This window comes from Camellia sinensis, chromosome 2, assembly GCF_055761805.1.
Source record: "Camellia sinensis isolate YWXY chromosome 2, ASM5576180v1, whole genome shotgun sequence".
Classification (NCBI taxonomy): Eukaryota; Viridiplantae; Streptophyta; class Magnoliopsida; order Ericales; family Theaceae; genus Camellia; species Camellia sinensis.
The window spans coordinates 26,008,629-26,028,874 of record NC_138962.1 but is presented as its reverse complement, the minus strand read 5'-3'; the positions used below and the strand labels follow the sequence as shown (position 1 = coordinate 26,028,874).

The 20,246-nt window shown below is 36.4% G+C and overlaps 1 long non-coding RNA gene across 6 annotated transcripts; it reads right to left on the bottom strand.

Annotated features, from left to right (window-relative positions):
• Window positions 1-12,935: 12,935 nt before the first annotated feature.
• Window positions 12,936-19,211, bottom strand: LOC114285037 (uncharacterized). Of its 6 annotated transcripts, XR_003637136.2 has the most exons (8): window positions 18,822-19,207; window positions 18,506-18,547; window positions 18,044-18,088; window positions 17,083-17,171; window positions 16,819-16,964; window positions 16,207-16,334; window positions 15,840-15,933; window positions 12,936-13,329 (listed from the first exon to the last, which is right to left on the bottom strand). It is a non-coding gene; the product is annotated as an uncharacterized LOC114285037 (long non-coding RNA). The 6 variants fall into 6 exon arrangements; XR_003637137.2 differs by lacking the exon at window positions 18,044-18,088 and having other exon boundaries at window positions 18,822-19,211; XR_014360712.1 differs by lacking the exon at window positions 18,822-19,207 and having other exon boundaries at window positions 18,506-18,645.
• Window positions 19,212-20,246: the final 1,035 nt, after the last annotated feature.

Sequence of the window (20,246 nt, the reverse complement as noted above, 5' to 3'; positions counted from 1 at the left end):
GTTGGTAAAATATACAAAGCATGGATGTCTCTCCTTGTTATTTACACATAAAATGAGTTTGTCTCTACTGGCTTTGACAAAGAGTTTGCAAGAGTTGCACAAGGTTTGATTGCTTGCATGTGAGTTTTTTTGTTGAAGGTTGAGTTATCTTAGCCCTATATTTCTTTGCTTGCGTGCTTGTTTTATGCTTTTGGGCCACTTGATCTCTTTCCTATGAGATTTTTCTTCCTTAGCCTTGCGTGTGGGTTGAGTGATGTAAGCCCTATATATTTTGTGTCATGTGTTTTGTGAACAGTAAGCTCTTTTGATATCTTAATTTTTGTTTCCCCTATCTGTGTGCTATGCAGGCTATGTTGGTACATTAATAGGGATATTGAGGGTTGAGTGTTGTGAGTTTCATATGTTAGCTTCTTTAGTTACTATTGAGGGTTGAGTGATGTGAGGTCTTCATATGTGGATTGAGTTGTGGTGAGCCTTTAGCTTTCTAATTGTTTGTTATGCAGTAGGTTGTTAAGCTGGTACATATGTGAGGGATTCTTATTGTTGAGGGTTGAGTGATCTTAGTCCTATTTTTCTTGGTTTGAGTGTTTGTTGTTGAAGGGGTGACCATTGGTTCAATGGTAAAACCTTGGCCTAATAAGCTTGAGGTTATGGATTCGAATCTCGGAACAATCACTTTGTATACTATGCCAAAGGTTAGGTGTGTACCAAATCTTTGTATACTATTGGTTACACGTAAGCCAGTGGAATTATTTTACTTTGGTGAAGTTTTGGAATTTTTTTTTTTTTTTTTTTTTGTCTTTAGTTTACTGTCCCTGAAATGATAAAAGGGTTTTGATCATAATTGAAGACAAAAAAATTCCAGATGGCTGGTTCTCTCATTTCCTTCTCTTTTTCCATCTCGTCTCTGCATCTCTACTTTTTTGCTACTGCATCTCTGCAGTTTCTTTTTAGCATTTCCTTTTTTTCCTATATTTTCTTCTTATTCTCTACTAGTTTCCTCTTTCACGAGATCTGTCTCTCTTCTCTCTTCTTCTTTTGATTTGGCTGTTTCTCTGTTGTTACTCCAGTTATCCTTTGATCTTCCATCTTTGTTTTCTGTCACTGGTGTTACCCTTCTCACTTTTTTCCTCCATTGTTGTCTGTCCTTTTCTTTTCTTGTTTTTATTCTCCTTCACCTTTGTTATTGTTGCTGCTGACCCTTCATTTTCTTCTCTCCTACTGTTTCTGTTGCTGACATCTATCCCTTCCCTCTACAATTGCTGATTTTTTCCCTTTCCAGTCACTTATTCTCCATTTGTTTGAATTCAAACTCTATTAGTTGTAATTGTTGATTGTTACTTAATGGTAGTTGAATTTAGTTTTGTTAATTGGTTGCTCTCAAAGAGAGTTAGTGACCTTCGCTGTATTGTTTTGTACTGCTGGTTTGTTATCTATTTAAGATATTACACCTGCTGCATTTGGGAGTTTGGCCTTAATTCTCTATTTGAATTATTGTAATTCATGTTTTGAAAACCTATGACTGCATAACTATATTTCAGTGTAGCTATCTCATTAACAATTCAAGACAAACTTACATTGTTTATAATTCCTTTGTTACTTGCAGGTTCTATGAAGGTGTTATTGATGGTTTTGATCCTGTAAAAAAGAAACATAAGGTTAGTTTGCTTGTATATACTAGGTTCCAATTTTGTGCATGATTACTATATAGGTTTTACTTGCATGTGCTATGCTTTATATGTCTGTGTTATGTATGTGGAGTTGATTGTTCCTAATTAGTTATTCTTTCTGTTCTTGAATAGGTCTCATATACAAATGGTGATGAAGAGATATTAAATCTTAGAAACGAAAGATGGGAGTTAGTCAATGGTAACTCTGAGTCAAATGGGTGGGTAATGGGCTAATTCATATTTCGGTTCTTATACTTTTGCCCTTTGTTTTGTATTAAGGATGATATATTTTGTTGGCAGGAACAAGCAACTGAATGCCAAAGTCTTGATCCTTCCTCTGACATTTATGTGTTTTTTTTTGTTGATTATAAATTTTTTAGTTCAGAAGATATCGCATTATTCTTTGAACTTGAGGTATTCCAAAACCAAATAACTGAAAATTTAATAGCTTGATGGATGTTAGTGAAGTTAGAAATCTGGATGCAACTTTTTCCATTTTCTTATTTTTCCACATATGCTATTTTCTGAAGAAAAGTAGCCTTTGTATTTCATGTCAATGGCAATTGTCAATTGATTAATCCAACTTTTAGACAATTTTTTAGCTTCTTGTTTGAGCTAACTGACATTTCAGTTATAAAATATTAATCAGGTTCAGACATGTACCTTTAGGGCCCTGCTGGGAAACCTTATGTTCTTGTTTTATAGAGTATTTTATGTTTTTGGAGTCCAACCACTATGCTTCGTTATTTAACCAAAGAAAAGCGAAGCAATTATTTGAATAGAAGTCCTTTTATGACGGAAAGCTAAAACAGGTGCAACAAATTTTCAGTTCAAGTTTTGAAATTGATGGAAGTGCCACAACATCAGAAAAAGGAAAGAAAATAAAGACTAGAGTTGAGAGGAGTGCTGACGAGATAAAAAATCTACACGACTCAAGTGTCAAAAAGGCTGTTGAAATGGCTGCGGGGTAATCTTGCCTCAAACAATCTGTTTTTTTCCCTTCAGTTTTCAACTCTAATAATGCTATTAAGTAGGTATAACTTGTGTTGTCTGCATCATGAGTGAAGATGTTGGGCGTAGGAGGTGGTTTTGTTGTTTTTTTTTTCTTTGATTTCTTAAGTTTGTTATGGCCCAATTTCCATTATATCGTAAGGATCTATTTGGTGATTTCCTATATTGTGCCACTCAAGGTTGTATGGGTGTTGATTTTTGATCACACAACCAAATAGGGAAACTCAGTAGGAGAGCACTGGCAGAATAGATTAAGCCCAAACAACCTGTTACAGAAAGATAAGAATCTGGCGGTGGTTCGTCCACCCGGGGCACTTCGACTATCAAGTCAGTAATTATCTCTCAAAGATAGCCAATAGTGCTTAACTCACTAGACAGAGCATTAAAAAGCATACCTTAGACCCACCAAGGGTGCCTTATTTTTATAATGATCAGTGTCCAACTTCCCCTAGAAATCTTACTTCATGGGACTCTATCTTTTACAATGATAACTTCTATCACAACTCACACTATTCACATTAAGATGAACTTCCTCAAGAGTCTCATTTCTATCCAAATATGTAGTTTGATGTCATCTAGGACTCTAGTCCTCTATCCAAATATCTCAAATTCTGGTATTATCGCACAATATCTCAACACCATGGTCCGCCCACGTGGCACCTCGGCTAACAACCTTGGCTATGTGGACTACCCCAAAATATGTCCCCACAACTTCCCCCTAGGTTCTATTACCTCGGCAAACTGAGGTGATGGAACCTATACATGTACTTCTCCAACCGAGATCGTGACTCGTTGGCACCAAGAATCAAGAACTCAAATGTCCAATCGTCAAGAATCTAGAATTAAGAACCAAAAACCATGAACCATCATGTTCCATTCTAGGTTTGACTCTGCCGACATGGCAAGTCCAGGTTAATTCAACTTAGTTCAACTCCATTATATGTAAGTATAATCCAACTCTTCCATATAATGAATCTAAGTTATTCGTCATGTTTCACTCAAAAACATTGCCAGCTTAGTTCAACTCTATTATATAAAAGTATAATTCAACTCTGTCATATAATAAGTTTAAGTTATTCGTCATGTTTCACTCGGAAACATCGCCAACTTAGTTCAACTCTATTATATGCAAGTTTAATTTAACTCTTGCATATAATAAGTCTAAATTATTCGTCATGTTTCATTTGGAAACATCACCAACTTAGTTCAACTCTATTATTTGCAAGTATAATTCAACTCTGCCATATAATAAGTCTAAGTTATTTGTCATGTTTCATTCAGAAACATCGCCAACTTAGCTCAACTTTATTATATGCAAGTATAATCCAACTCTGCCATATAATAATTCTAAGTTGGGAACTCTTTGCCATTATTGTCCTTAAGCTGATATGCCCCATTGCCGGTGACCGAGATGATTCTATAAGGCCCCTCCCAATTCGGGCCAAGCTTGCCCTCCCTAGGATCTTTCTTGTTGCCAACTACTTTCCTTAGCACAAGGTCCCCAACTTTGAACTCTCTTAGGTTGACCTTCTTGTTGCCGACTACTTTCCTTAGCACAAAGTCCCCAACTTTGAACTCTCTTGGATTGACCTTCTTGTTGTAAGCCCTAGCAAATTGTTGCTGGTATGCCCCCAGCCGAATTGCTGTTCTCTCTCTTTTTTCCTCCAGTAGGTCTAGATCTCAGGCTAGAAATGCCTCATTAGTACCATTTTCCACTCCCTGGGTTCTGATCCCTGGAATGCCGACTTCTAGTGGGATAACTACTTCAGTGCCATAAGCCATGGCAAATGGAGACTCCCAGTTGATCTTCTCGGCGTAATCCAATATGCCCAGAGTACATTGGGCAACTCTTCCATCCATTTTCTCTTTGCTATTTCTAGCCTCTTTTTGATCCCATCCAAGATAGTCTTATTGGATGCTTCTGCTTGACCATTACTCTGGGGGAAACTCGGAGTAGAGTAATAGTTCTTAATCTTGTACTTTGCACAAAAGCTTTTGATTAGCTTACTGTCAAACTGTGTACCATTGTCTGCTATTATTGCCCTTGGGATCCCAAACTTGGTGATGATGTTCTTTCATATGAAGTTCTTCACATCAATATCTTGAATCTTCGCAAGGGGTTCAGCTTTTACCACTTGGTGAAGTAATCAATTGCAACCAACAGAAACTTCCTTTGCCTAGTTGCTTAGGGTAGTTATCCAACAAGATCCATGCCCCACTGGGCAAATGTCTAAGGGCTAGATACTGGGTTCAAATCTGCTGCTGGTTGATGTATCAAATGTGCAAACATTTGACACTTCTCACACTTTCTAACGTAGGCTTCAGCATCTGTCTGCATGTAGGGCCACCAGTACCCTTGAGTAATGGCCCTATGAGCAAGTGATCTACCCCCAACATGGTTTCCACATACCCCTTCATGTATTTCATACAAAAAGTCTTCAACCTGGGAGGGGTGCACACACCTCAAAAGGGGACTAGTAAAAGACCTTCTGTAGAGATGTCCTTCTACTGTTAGGCTAAACCTTGCCGACTTTAGTCTGGTTTTGTGTGCCTCTTTGCGATCATCCGGTAACTTGCCGTCCTTAAAAAATACCACTATTGCATCCATCCAACTTGGACCCATCTCCACACACATTGCTTCATACTTTGTGATTAGTGGTTCCACACTTGGGCCTGATAAATAATCAACCATTATTGTCCTTGCCTCCCCTGATTTCATTGCACTAGCTAGGTTAGCCAAGGCATCGGCATGGCTGTTGTCATCTCGGCTAACCTCCTGTAGTCGGAAATCCTAAAACAAGGCTAGTAGTCTAACAACCTCTTTGACATAGGCTATCATTCTCTCATCTTGGGCTACATACTAGCCTGCTACCTGGTTCTCATTAAGTTGGGAGTCATGGAAGACTACCACTTTGTCGACTTCCATTGCCGCTGCTAACTTCAACCCTGCGATTAATGCCTCATATTCTGCTTCATTGTTTGAGGCTTTGAACTCTAAATGAATAGACTGCTCTAACATTCGTCACCACTTCGGCCCTCGCTCCTTGTTAGTTTGAACTTCTATCAACAAACAGGCGGAAGGAGTTGCCAATGTAAATATCGCAGGACTTGGGTTTTTCTTCTTTCTTCTGCTCTGTTGTGGGGTTTTTCATTCCTAGTTGGGTTTCTTTTTGTTCCCTTAGACATCCTAAGCCGCGGCTCACCGGAGCTCGACGTGGGATGGCACCAGGTGTGAATTCAGCCACGAAGTCGGCCAAAACCTGGCCTTTGATTGCCGTTCTGGGTCTAAACTCTAAATCGTATTGGCCCAATACTACTACCTATTTGGCTACCCTGCCTGTTAGATCTCCTTGTTGTAGCAAGGACTGCAACACCACAATCTTGTGGGCTTGGAAGTAGCAATTCAGTTTCTTCGAAGCCATCACTAGGGCTAGTGCCAACTTTTCCAGGGGTAAAGTACCTGGTCTCTGCACTTGTTAAGGTTTTACTCACATAGTATGCTACCCTTTGTTCTCCCTTCCCTTCTCTGACCATCACTGCACCTACTGCGTGGTCTGAAACTGCCAAGTATAAGAACAGTTCCTCTCCAGATACTAGATTTGAGAGAATTGGAGCTGTGGTCAGGTATTTTTTCAAGTTGGCCAAGGAGACTTTGCACTCCTCTGTCCATAAAAAATATGTGGCCTTTTTCAATAAACTGAAAAATGGTTTACACTTATCTAAACTTGTGCTTATAAACCTATTTAGGGTTGCGGCCCTTCCTGTCAGCATCTGTACTTGTTTTGCTGATGTTGGGCTCTTCAAGTCAAGGACGGCCTTGATTTGATCTAGGCTTGCCTCAATGCCCCTTCTAGTAACCAGGTATCCCAGAAACTTACCAGACCCAACTCCAAATGCACATTTCGAAGCATTGAGTTGGAGCTAATATGTTCTAAGGATATCAAAAATTACCTTCAAGTCGGCTAAGTGATTCTCAAGTTCTTTGGTCTTCACGACCGTGTCATCAATGTATACTTCCACTGTTTTTCCAATCAGATGTCTAAACATCTTGGTCACCAACCTTTGGTAGGTTGCTCTTGCATTTTTCAACCCGAAAGGCATCACTCTGTAGCAATACAACCCTTTTGGGGTGATAAATGCAATCTTCTCCTCATCAGGGGGTACATTGCTATCTGATGGTACCCCTTGTAAGCGTCCAAGAAGCTCATCCTTCCATGCCTTGAAGTGGCATCCACTAATTGATCAATCTTGGGGAGTGGGAAACTGTCTTTGGGACAAGCTTTATTTAGGCTAGTGAAGTCCACGCAGACCCTCCACTTCCCATTCTTCTTTTTCACAACAAATGTATTTGATAACCAAGTTGGGTAGTTTACCTCCCGAATGGCTCTGGCCTTCAACAATTTGTCCACTTCCTCCTCTACTGCCTTCACATGAACCAACGTCGGCCTCCTTGCTCACTGAATGACAGGTTTAGCCGACTTGTCTACATTTAGTCTATGGCAAGTGACCTCGGGATCAATGCCAGGCATCTCGTATGGCATCCAGGAAAACACCTCTATGTTTGCTCGCAAGAACGACTTTAACTCCTCTTCTTCCTCCTCGGCCAAGCCTGAGCCAAGAAGGAAGAAGCGTTCTTTATCTCCTTGTTGGACTAGGATCTTCTTTAAGGCTTCATCGCTTTTGTCAGCCGGCTTTTTACCGACGTCATCCAGGACCTCTATGTCCTCATCTTCAATCTCTACTGTTTCTGCTTCTCACACATTACAGGTGGATTTCATTGTTGCCATGGAGCAATACTTTGCCTGCACCTGATCCCCTCTGATCTCCTCAATTCCATGCTTTGTTGGGAACTGCAACAGCTGGTGCAGTGTTGAGGGAGCAACCCTTACTGTTTGCAACCATGGCCTTCCCAAGATAACATTGTAAGGGGAAGGGGTGTCAATTACTGTGAACTTTGTGCTTACCTTCTTGGTGCCTGCCTGCACCTCTAAATTTATTGCTCTCAGGGGCCATGTCGGCGTTCCATTGAACCCGACCATTGGGCTGTTGACTACTCCAAATCATCTCGGTGAAGGCCGAACTCCTTGTAACATCTGACATACATGATGTCACAAGAGCTACCTTAGTCAATCAGAATGCGCCTTACCTGGCATTCTCCAATCTTGAGGGATACCACCAAAGCATCATTGTGTGGATGCTGCATCATGTCTAGGTCTGCTTCAGTGAAGGACACCATTGGTCCCTGGTACTCGTCTGTCCTAGGCCTCTTCTGCTGGACCTGATACACATGCTGTAAGTGTTTCACCCTCTGAGTCTCTCCACATACCTTGTTCTCATTGACCCTTAAGTGAATCACATTGATCACTCGAGGTCCGTCTGCTTGCGGTTGTGGTGCTGGTAGAGGTGGTGCTGCCAGTGCCTGGGGTAGCTTTGCTTGTTCTTCTCTTGTTTTAGCTTCATCAACTAAGTCCCTTAAGTGACCTTGTCTTACCAGATCCTCCAAATGTGCTTTTAGGGCTCTACAACCGTGCGTCAGGTGTCCATCTTCATTGTGGTAGGCATGGTGTTTCCCTAGACTTCTTCCCATAAATTCACCAGGAATCTTCTCTGGTGCTCTACAATACGACTAGTTCCTGATCCTTTCCAGAACTTTATAAACCAGGATTCGGAACACAGTGGTGACTGCCTGTGCAGCCCTTAGTCCTATTTATTGTCTATTAAAATTTGTATTACCTCGGCCTCTCTTCGATGAGCCGTTCCTCTTTTCCTTCTTTGACGCTTTCATTCCTGGTGTATCTTTGGCTCTCACATATTTCTCGATCCTGGCCATGAGCTCCACCATACTCTTCGACAAAGTCTTTGCCAGTGACTTTCGAAGCATGCAGTCATCGTTTAGGTTGTTCTTAAAAGATATGACCACCAACTCTTAGTTTCACCTTGGTATTCGGTTAAACACCTTATAATACCTTTTGGCATAAGCCCTGAGGCTTTCATCCTCGCCAATTTTCAAAGCCATCAGGGAGTCTACCCTCAACGGCTGCAATTTGTTTGTAACAAACCTGGCCACAAACATCTCGGCCAGGCCTTTCCAACTCTTCACAGTTTCTTTTGGCAACTTGTGGAACCAATCCGACGCAATTTCCCAAAAGGATGAGGGGAACACCTTGCATAGCAACGGCTCGTTCCCGGTGTACAGTGCCATTGAATTTAGGTACAAGCTGACGTAAAAGTTCGGATCGAACTTACTGTCATATATCTGGAACCTCGGCATATGGAATCTTTTTGGGGCCTCAAACCTATCTAGTTCTATTGAGAATGGCGTCTTCGGCTTGACGGGGGATGTGACCTCGGCATTCTACCTCTTCCTCTGGAGGTAGTCCCTCAGATCCTCCTTAGTTCGACTAGGAGCTCGACTGTCAACGGACTTCAGCCTTTTTGGTGCATTGCTCCTAGTGTCGTTATGCGTTCTCTTGGACTTCTCTTCATTCACCATGTCAAAAAAAAGTTTCTTCCATTGAACATGCCAATATTCCTTGACGTAAGTTCCCTTGGTCTGAGGTGTCCTCTGAGACTCTCCTCTCATTGATTCTGTTCGCCCGGCGTCCCGTGAAGGCCGATATGAGCATTCTTTCACCTTATCATGCTGAGGGACTGCTGATATTGCTTTCTGCCCCCCTTTCTAGGCGTCGTTATTGGTCACTGGAATCGACATGTCCTTTAATGGATACGGTGGTTACATGACGTTGTTCTGCATCATGAAGTTGACAACCGATTGTAGGTCTGCCAACTTGTTTGCCATTCCCTTCATCTCGTCGTCCCTACTTAGGCACTTATCTTTCCATACCTAGAGGTTGCTTTCGTTGTAATACTCGTCTTGACCTGCTTTCTTTGGTGCGTCTCCCTCTTGGCCGCTGTCCTTTTCCCTGGGATTCTGATCCTGAGGTCCTTTGTTATAGTTCTCCTCCTCCACATTAAGATTGGCGTTCTTGCCATTCCCACTAGGGATGTCGTCCCCGACCTTTTCTTTCTACCCGTCGTTGGCCATCTATTCTCCTTATGTCTTCCACAGACGGCGCCAAATTGTGGGTGTTGATTTTTAATCACACAACCAAATAAGGAAACTCAGTAGGAGAGCACCGGCAGAATAGATTAAGCCCGAACAACCTGTTACAGAAAGATAAGAATCCGGTGGTGGTTCGTCCCCCCGAGGGTACTTCGACGATCAAGTCAGTAATTATCTCTCAAAGATAGCCAATAATGCTTCACTCACTTGACAGAGCATTAAAAAACATACCTTAGACCCACCAGGGGTGCCTTACTTTTATAATGATTAGTGTCCAACTTCCCCTAGAAGTCTTACATCATGGGACTCTATCCTTTACAAGGATAACATATATCACAATTTACACTATTCACATTAAGATGAACTTCCTCAAGAGTTTCATCTCTATCCAAATAGGTAGTTTGATGTCATCTAAGACTCTAGTCCTCTATCCAAATATCTCAGATTCTGGTATTATTGCACTATATCTCGGCACCATGGTCTGCCCATGTGGCACCTCGGCTAACAACCTCGGCCACGTGGACTACCTAAAAATATGTCCCCACAGGTTGTAAGTACTCAAGGGTGGTCTATACAACAAAGAACAAAACAAACTAAAAATACTAAAATGCTTCGTTTAAGAAAATTACTCCTTTTAATGTTATCTTGTAAACTTTTTTTAGAGCTTTATTTGGTATGGATAGGACAATTATTTGCTATGTTTGATGAGGTAGTTTGTAATGGCAGTTTCTAGGTTTGGTTCTATGTATCCATTGTTGAACTTTTTGAAGGCATACATAATATTGTAATTATTGAAGTTATCGCTACTTGGTCTTTTATATTTTTTTGTTTCTTTGAGATTCATATGTTAGTGGAATTGCAAGGAGTGGCTGATCGAGTCTGTCTTGTCTCTTGCTTACTAGTAAGGGTTGTTGGGTTACTATTGCAAGGGCATTGAGGTATTTTTCTCTAATTATTTTATAGTTCGTACCACTTGATGACTTTTTCATTCCTTGCGCCTTAATATTATACATTTCTACGCCATTCTACTTTTTTAGGTTGAAACTTCCTTCACAAAGTGTTCAAATGACCGCTGAAATATGAATTTCATTGAATGTATGTGTTCTATCCTCCCAAAACTACTCTGTTATTAGCCTAACAACTTTGCCTTTGCAGTGGGACCTGTTATTGTTTGTTTGGGCATACTCTTTTTTCTCTCAATTATCATCACCAATCTCATCTAGGTAAATCATAGTTTTTGAATTCGATGCGTTTGTCTGTGTTTGGTATAAATTGACATAGGATAACTTTGGTAGTAGGTAATAGGTGGTACTCCTTCTGAAGCTTTGAAGGATTTTTGTCTAAACAGTCTCTTTTTTATGTAAGTGTTTTTTACCCTTAAGAATAGTACATGTGGTTTTGTGTTTTTATCAACTTGTAATGTTTGTCAATCTTGTTAAATTGATAGAATATTTTGATGTACTTCAAGAATGACATCATATGTTTTGTTCTTAAACTAGCATTGATTTTTCTACTTTCACCATATGCTTAAAAGTATTGTGGGTTCATTTGGGAATTGGCTATTTTAGTTGGCTTTTTCACTTTTTTCAAAAAGACTTGCAAAAAAGTAGATAGAAGAGTTGACTTTTTGGTAGTGACTTGTTGACTGTTTTCTCTCTATCCAAACAACCCGACTTGTGAATGTATTTTGCTTCTTCAATGTGGGAAGCTTGCATATATTTTGGAAGATTATAATAGTTAAAAACCTGAAATACTTTATTTTAGAATTGATTCCTTGCTTCATTCCAATTTCGCTATAACTAGAACTGGGTAATTAGACCAATGTTATATATGTAGGGTTATGGTGTATGCTGTAAGGAAATTGCCAACGAAAGGCTTGCCTTTGTTGCAAATAAGGTACTGGCTTTTCATTAATTTAAACTTTTTGTTTATAGTAATTGTTATCCATTTAAATGTTCTTCCATTGAAATTATAGATGAGGCTATTCAAACTGATCTAGTAGCTGTCTTTGGGAGAATTGACTCCATCTTAACATCATTATGCTTGTAAGCATTCCCTATTTGCTTTTTGTGGGCAATTTTATGTATCCATCTTCTTGTGTGTGTGTGTGTGTAAATTTCCATGTCAGTCTCCTTTGATTTCTACTAATCTACATGTGAAGTTCCTATAGTAAGGAGAAATGGACACCAATGGTTAATCCCCTTCCAAAATGTGACCCCCCCCCCCTTTTTATTTATTAAACAATTAGAGTAATGTACAATTTAAAATTGGTTTGTGAACAATATTTGGTTGATGTAATTTGGATGATTTTTATGTGTGGATGAATGTAAACTTGGATGATTTCTATTTGGATGTAAATTTGATTTTGCTAATCCATCTATAAAGAAGTTGATATATGTCCAAATTGTAAATTTTTTTTGGATGCCAATCTGTGTATATGATATTTAGATACCAAATTGTTTATGCTGCACATGTGCAAGCCAAGTTATTGTAAAAAAATCCTTGCATGTGAAATTATCAAGTACCTATAAGATTCATTCTCATTCAATTGCATAATTGATTGGTGATAAATTGTTTACAATTTTACTTCCACTTGATTGGTTATGAAATTGTCATGTACTTATATTCATTTTCATTTAATTGCACAATTGGTTGATGATCAAATGTTTCAATTTCACTCCCAATCAGTTGGTTGTGAAATTGTCTACTATTTATCAAATTAATTCTCATTTAATTGCACAATTGATTGGTAAGCAAATATCTTATAATTTCACTACCAATCAATTGCAAAATCAATCGGTTATAAAAGAATTCATATTACAATATCATAGGCCAATTGATTACACAATCAGTCATGGACCAAATATCAACCAAATCCAAACCATAAATATTCACTCCCAATAAATTGTGCAATTATAATATGTCCAATGCCTAACAAATTCATTTTGAATCGATTATACAATTAATTTTAAAATAACATTCAACCAAAATTTTCAAGTATGCCAATCAATTGAGCACAAAAGGCCCCCAAAATTGCAAATGTAAATTAATCAATTGTGGACCTTCACTTAATATCATCCATGTCAATCCATACACAAAATCCAATTATCTTGTTCAAACAAAAAATTGATTAGCAAACCATCAGAGAAATTAAAAATCATGTGAACACCAATAAATGTAATATTTAAACATTTGAGAGAATTTGGGGCATATTTCATTCATTTCAATAAAATAGTTGATATACAATACATTTACAAAATAGTTAATATGCAACTCTCAAAAAAATATTAGGCATACAATAGTTCACATATCGGTTATCTAACTCCCACATTAAAAAATCTAGTTAGCAAGAGTGGTATGTATCACTTTTAAATATTCAAAAATTAAAACTCTCTTAACAAAAGCCAAAATTGAACCCCTTACAAAGAGGGTGCCAACCCTTCACAAAACACAACACTAGTTGCACTTAAAACCAAAATATCAAAGTTGTCCATACGTCTTTCTTGACATCATACATATAAAATGCCATGAGCAAAAGCGTGATTTATACGTATCTTCAAATAATCGCTTGAATCCTTAAGTAGCCTGCTCATAAGAAAAGTAAATTCCATAAGTATAACGCCATGGCTTAAAAATTTCATAAGTAAATTCCTTATATGTACATGTGTTGTGCGTTTGATTTGGTCTATAAACCAATTCATCCATGTTAATTTCCACCAAGACAGAAAATAATAATGCAAGCACGCTTGCCAATGCTATGATATCAATTAATTATAAGCAACTAATAATTTAACCACACTCGCCAATACTATGCCACCAATTACAGTGCTCTACTGACAGTTGGGGCTCATTTTCAAGCTTTTACGCATTTGTTTCTATCAATGAAACATCAACATTTCAGACCATTAGTTTCTGTAAACCAATTCATCCATGTTAATGTCCACAAATTGATTCATCAACATTTCAGCTATTTGAATTGGGTTTCCTATGTTTCAAGTTCAATTCCGTCAACTATGCATGAATTTCAGCATTGAAAGATACATTTGTTTCTAAACATAAGTTCTGGCAATTTGAAGTCACTGATTACTACAGCTTTTAAAACAAAATTTAAACTTTGGTAGTTAAGAGACATTGAATGACTCGGTGTGCGGTTCCTCAAGAACAAATAACCACAATGTTTGAAATTGATTATTAAAGAGCATCTCCAACCCTTTACTTCTCTTACCATATTTAAACTTGATGATTAGAGAACTAAAAGTGAGATCCAATCAAGGGGGTGAAAAACAAAGACAAAACTCCCAAAACTACCATTGAAAACTTCAAATGTTGTTAGATCTACTATTGGCTACTACAAATCTATCAAATTTATTGAAAAAAAAAATTAAAAAAAGTTCATACTAAAGTTCCCCATCAATTCAACCCCGACATGGCATTTAATACTTATCTAGTTGAATAAAATTCATGCTAAATTTTAATACACAATCATTATTTCCTCATATTTGATCTCAGTTTTTTATTGTCAATAAATTACTTCCTCTGATTTTCAAATCAAATAAGCATTGAAGTCCCAATACAAATTTTAAATAATAAATAAATCTAAAATTCCATCATTAAATAACTGGGCTTTCGTTTTTTGGCATCAATGTAATTCCGCACACCAAGTACCAACCTGTTGTTCGAAATCAAAATCATAAAAATGCACAAGATGAATTTTACTTTCTAATATAAATAACAAAAATGCACAAGTAGGTGTAAAACCAAGTACTAAGAAGAAACCTATTCCTTGCCCTATCAAACAATACTTAGTTGTTAACTTCTTTTCCATCTACAATGATGACTCCTAAGCAATCTATACAGAGTCTAAACTAGATGCAATTTAATTTATTATTCATGAGAAATGTGGCAAGAAGAGAACCCAAAAGCTTCATGGATTCACATGATCTCCCCTACAATGAAACTACAAGAGCTTGCTCGCTCTCTACTGTAATTGGAAGCTAAAATAATAGCATATAATGAACAACTAAAATTCTCAAACTAACACAAATTATATTAATATTTTATAACTAACACTAATTTAACCAATGAATTACTTTTTTAAATTCAATAATTATCTTTTAAAATAACAATTACTATGTTCTTAATAGTTTATATTTAATAATTAATGCTTATTACATGTAAGACAAATTTTAATTAAACAACATTAACACTTGGGTAATTAGTAAATTGTGATTAACAATTTTCATAAGAATTCGCTTAAAAGGCATAATATATACCTTAGTTAAGTAATGATACATGAATTGGAGATGATGCATGGGTTCTAATGCCATGTATCCTATCATAATATTGGTAGCCACCAGCATTGTAAAGACCCAATATCACTTTTCTACAAGTCAGCAAAATTTGTTAACTAATCGATTACACATCTAAGACCATCTCCAATGGTGAACCAAATTCAGTATCAAATTTGAATTTGATGAAAAAAGTCACTTTTTTTGCTCCAATGGTTTCACCAAACCAATATCAAACTGAGAATGGAGCAAATTTTTCATCAAATTGAGAATCTGCGTGAGCCTTCACCAATTCACTGTGCTGTAACGTTGCAAGTGGGGCCACGATCAACCTGTTGGACGTCCGGCCGGTTGACCAATCGATCGACCGGTAAAAGGTTCAAACAGTTCAAATATTCAGGTTCAAACAAGTAAAAAAAAAAAAAATATTTGCCTTACCGGTCGACCGGCTGGTCGACCCCTGCCTTTGATGACAACCATTAGAGCAGCTTGTATCATATTGAGAAAATGGTCCTTTTTTTACTCAGATTTGATGAAAAAAAAGGTTAACCATTGGAGATGCTCTAAAATTTTGTAAAAACATCAATTAACTAATTGATTGGAAGAATTGGACACACTCCAATCGATTGTCCAATGGATTGGATGGCTTTGCCAACTTAATCCATTCACCAATTGATTGGAAGGTTTGTCCACCACCAAGAGAGTCTTGTTATAATGAAGAAGGATTTGTCAAGATGGTAAAACCAAACAAAATTAAATTCAAATTTATGAATAAGGAATAGGAAATCTGAAACAATTAAAGCGTACCTTGCGTGGAGTATCCATTTTTGGATGATCACGCTCCTTTGAGTTTTCATTCATGTGATAATGCACACCTCATTTTCTAGTTGAAACATTATGTCTAACAATTGGTAGGCAACAAAAAAGAACGAAAATTGAAATCAATGTTAACGGGCAAATCTAACTAAAATTAAATCCAAGGCTCATTAAATAAAATTAATTGGACTATTTTTTTTAAAACAAAGATTACAACCAAATGCTTATAAAAGATACTTACCACAAATGAAAGAGAATGAAACTGAATTAAACATAATTAAGTAGAGAAAAAGAATAGTCAAATAGAGAGTGAGAAAAACATAATTAATGCTCCAAATGGTATAAATACAGTAGTTACCCCTGTCCAATTATTTTCAAATCAAGCTCAGGCACAACGAAGCCCTAGATGAAGCCCTCGCTATTACCCCTTTGCAATTGTCGAGCTGGAGGTGCTACAGCGGTGATTGAGAGGGGCTACATCAGTGGCTGAAAAGAGCGAGCAATTAAGAAGAGATGGAAAGAGAAATTCATATAGAAAATCTGTTGAGGGCTCCAAAATTTAGCTATTAAATCCAATCTCAAATCATATGGAAAATCACAATTATTTTATGATAACAAAGTTCAACCCAAACATAACTAAACCAAGAACTATAGTCATCTTTCATGGATAACAAAGCACTGCATATAGTCCAAAACATGAAAGCTACATTTCCACAACACCCCCATTTAGAAGAAAGAAAGATTAGGGGGGTAAGGAATGCCTAACTCAGGGAAAAACTAATCTAGTGGAGGAAGCAAATCAAAACCTAGAAGAAACACATACACACAAAAAAAAAAAAAAAAAAAGAAAAAAAAAAAAGAAAAAAAAGGAAAGATTTTGCACAATACAGGAGAGATAAAACAAACAATAGCAGCAAAATCAATGAAACAAAGTGTAAAAACATTTTATATTAGGGGCAAAAAAAGGGACCTTTCTTTTCACTTTTGATATCATTTTCATATCACTTGATTTGGGCTCACAACGAATTTTAGAAGCTTCATCATCAATATCAAATGCACCATAATAGCTGTAAATGGCTGCTCACACTTATTTTCTATTGTAATTGAAGTTTAGTGCTACAATATCAAAACAAAACACATTAGAGAAAGAGAGATTGGGAGAGAGTAGTGAATGGCTTGAAAGGCTCATATATTGTAGAACGAAAAGGAAAAAAATATTATAAGGCAAACTCACATTAAGAATTTTAGGATGGTTCTTTCCCTCCTCTACATGGAGCTGCAATGGAGCATTTTCCTTCAAAACAAAGGTGCTGGATACTAGATCTAAAAGGGTCAGATTAGCATAAATTCCATTAAAACCACAAAAAGAAACGATACTCGAAAAAAAATGAAGAAAAATAAAATTTAAAGCCACACAACAAAACAGAATCACAAAACAATAATTAAAAAAATAAAATCTAAGATCAAAACAAATTTTACAATCAGACTTGAACTACAAAATAAAATTCACTGCCACAAAATAGATTTTATAAACAGATTTACAATCTATAATCAAAATTGAATTCCCTGTCACCAAAAAAAAAAATCCTTCAATGCCTTACTAATCTAGGATAATTGTTGGAGACATCCATAGAATTCACTGCCACCATTGCCTTGTTGAACTCAATAAACAATTAGACAAGAGTTTTTTTTTTAAAGGAAAAAAAAAAAAACAACAAACACACTCTAGAAATTTGTTTATTTGTTTAATAAACTCAAGAAACATGTTGCCACATTACACCTTCTCTCACAACCCTTGCAATTTACACATTCAATTTTAAAATAGGGTAAGTTAAATATGCACCATTAATAGTTCCATCTTAATGTGTTTGCAATATTCAAAAATCAAACCCAACAAAGTATAATAAATTATAAAAACATAAATCAAACAATTTCATAGAAAAATACTTTTCTCATATCATAGTAACCTATTTCACATAAATCAGACAATTGCAACCCATTTCATTTTCAAATAAATGAAATCAAAACCATAAAGAAACAAATAATTCTGCCCAACTTCTCTGCACTACTCTGTTAGTTATCCATAAAGATACCCAATTTTTTTTTTTTTTAATCAACACCACACAAACAAACATGCTACAAAGAGGTTACAAAGTTACTGATTGAAATGCATGAAAGTAAAAGTAAAGGAATACCAAAATCAAAGTGGTTCACAATTCTCTGCAACTACTCTCAGTTATCTACAAAGAAATTAAAAAAAAAAAAAAAAAAAATCAATCAACACTTCATATAACCCAAAAAGTAGTATATACAACTGCTTATAACAAGTCTACTTCATTCAATTCTTAGCTCAGAACTTTATCTATTACTATGTGATGTGAAATTTCTCAAGCTTTAAATGTTGAAATGAACTACAATCTTCAAATCAACAATTCAAAAGGAAAAGTATTTCTCAAGCATTCAACTTTAGCCAACAGAGACATGAGCACACATATTAAACAAATAAGAAACTCAACCAATTGGAATTCAAAAATGAAACTTGTAATAGAAGAGACATGAAACAGAAATGTGATTGAGTTCATGTCCAATCAGAATAAAAAATTAAACAAAACAATTCCACTATTATCAATACAACTATCAAACCTAGTATAATGTACCTGTTGTTCTGGAATTAATTCCTTCTGTTGAGAATGAAGGTCCTACATGGTATGAAAAAATTAGATGAGAAAGACCAAAGAACAATAGAATTGTGAATTTTACGTAGAATCAAAAGTTATTAACATCAATCCTTGCCAAGCATGCTCAGTGCAAAATACTCCTCGAATTACCAAATCTGGAAATTAACATATGCCCAGAACGAAATATGGTGGCTAAGAGAGAGAGAGAGAGAGAGAGAGAGAGGGATTAGGGCACAATGGCAAGAAGCAAGAGAGGATGTAGAGGGACAACAAAAACAATGGAAAGCGGGCTTACTGGTGGGATTGGCCGGAGGTAGCGATGGGTCGTGCGAATGTGGGGACTGTGGTGACGGAGGGGGTTTCGCTGTATTCAGAGAGAAGGTGCCAACGATGGCGTGGTGCGGTGAAAGTGTGTGAGGTAGAGATTGCTAAGAGAGGGAGTCGATTTGTGATAAATTAGGGCAGAAAATAAGAACCAGAGAGAGAGAGAAATCAACTTATCTGGTGAGAATGAAATAGTCCAAGTTCATGAATCGGCGGTGTCAACTTTGGATTTCAGGCGGTACAACGGTGGGAATGGGATCAACAAAATCATCAGAATGATAGGAAGTAGTTGCGTGAGAGAGAGGGAGAGAAAGAGACATGAGAAACATGGAGGGAATTGGGGCAAAATTTGGAGGGTCCTAAATTTTGATTTGGAATTTTAAATTAAGATAGAATTTTGTGAAAAAATTTGTTCCTAATTTTTTTTTGTAGATATAAAAAATATGTTATGCTTGTTAAATTAAAATTTTTTAATTATTATTTATTGTTTATAATTTTTATTTTATTAGAGTTTTATGACTCAGTTTAAAAAATTAAAATTACACCAAATATAAAAATATAAAAAAAAATCATTTCGTTTTATTTTTTTGTATTTATATATTTTTTTAATAAAAATTTTACTTTTAAATTATATCTAGATTAACTGAATTTAAAAATTAAAATATTAATAAAATTCACTTAAAACAAAAAAAATGTATTGAAAATTCAAAAATAACTTTTATAATTCTAAAAAGTATTAGTTTTTCAAATTGAAATTAAAAAAAGATATATTATTTTTTATTGTCATAAATAAATAATTGAATATCCATAACGATTGTCCATCACCATACATGCTCTGTCTCATGATTGTCTATCGCTATTGTTGCAGTAATAAGATTTTAGATCTACCGACACTCATTTAGATCCATCACAAGCCTTTGTTTTTTTTTTTCTACCTTTCTCTTTATGTCTCTTTGTCTCTATTTTGTCAATAGAAAAATTAAAATTTATAGAGGCAATTGTCAAAGGGTTCAAAATATACTTTTCTCTTATTGAACTCGTGATTCTTCTGCAATTCTGCGTCATAGTAAGCCTCTCTTTCAGTATGCGAAAATGTCCCACACCCTCTGTATTATTTGACCTTCCTAAAGCTATCATGAAGTATCAATTTATTCCTCTCCACTAAAACTAGCATAAAGTCTCACTTTACCTCTCTCCCTCTGAAACTATCACAAAGTATTATTTTACTACCTAAACCATAAAATGATACAATTAAACCCTTCAATAAATATATTAATTTACCCATTATTCCGTTTTTGGCAATTAATTTTATAAGTTCTACTCATTTACTATAAATTTCACTTACCTAATAGTTGAATTACACCTAAACATTAAGGTTAAATTTCACTATTTGAAG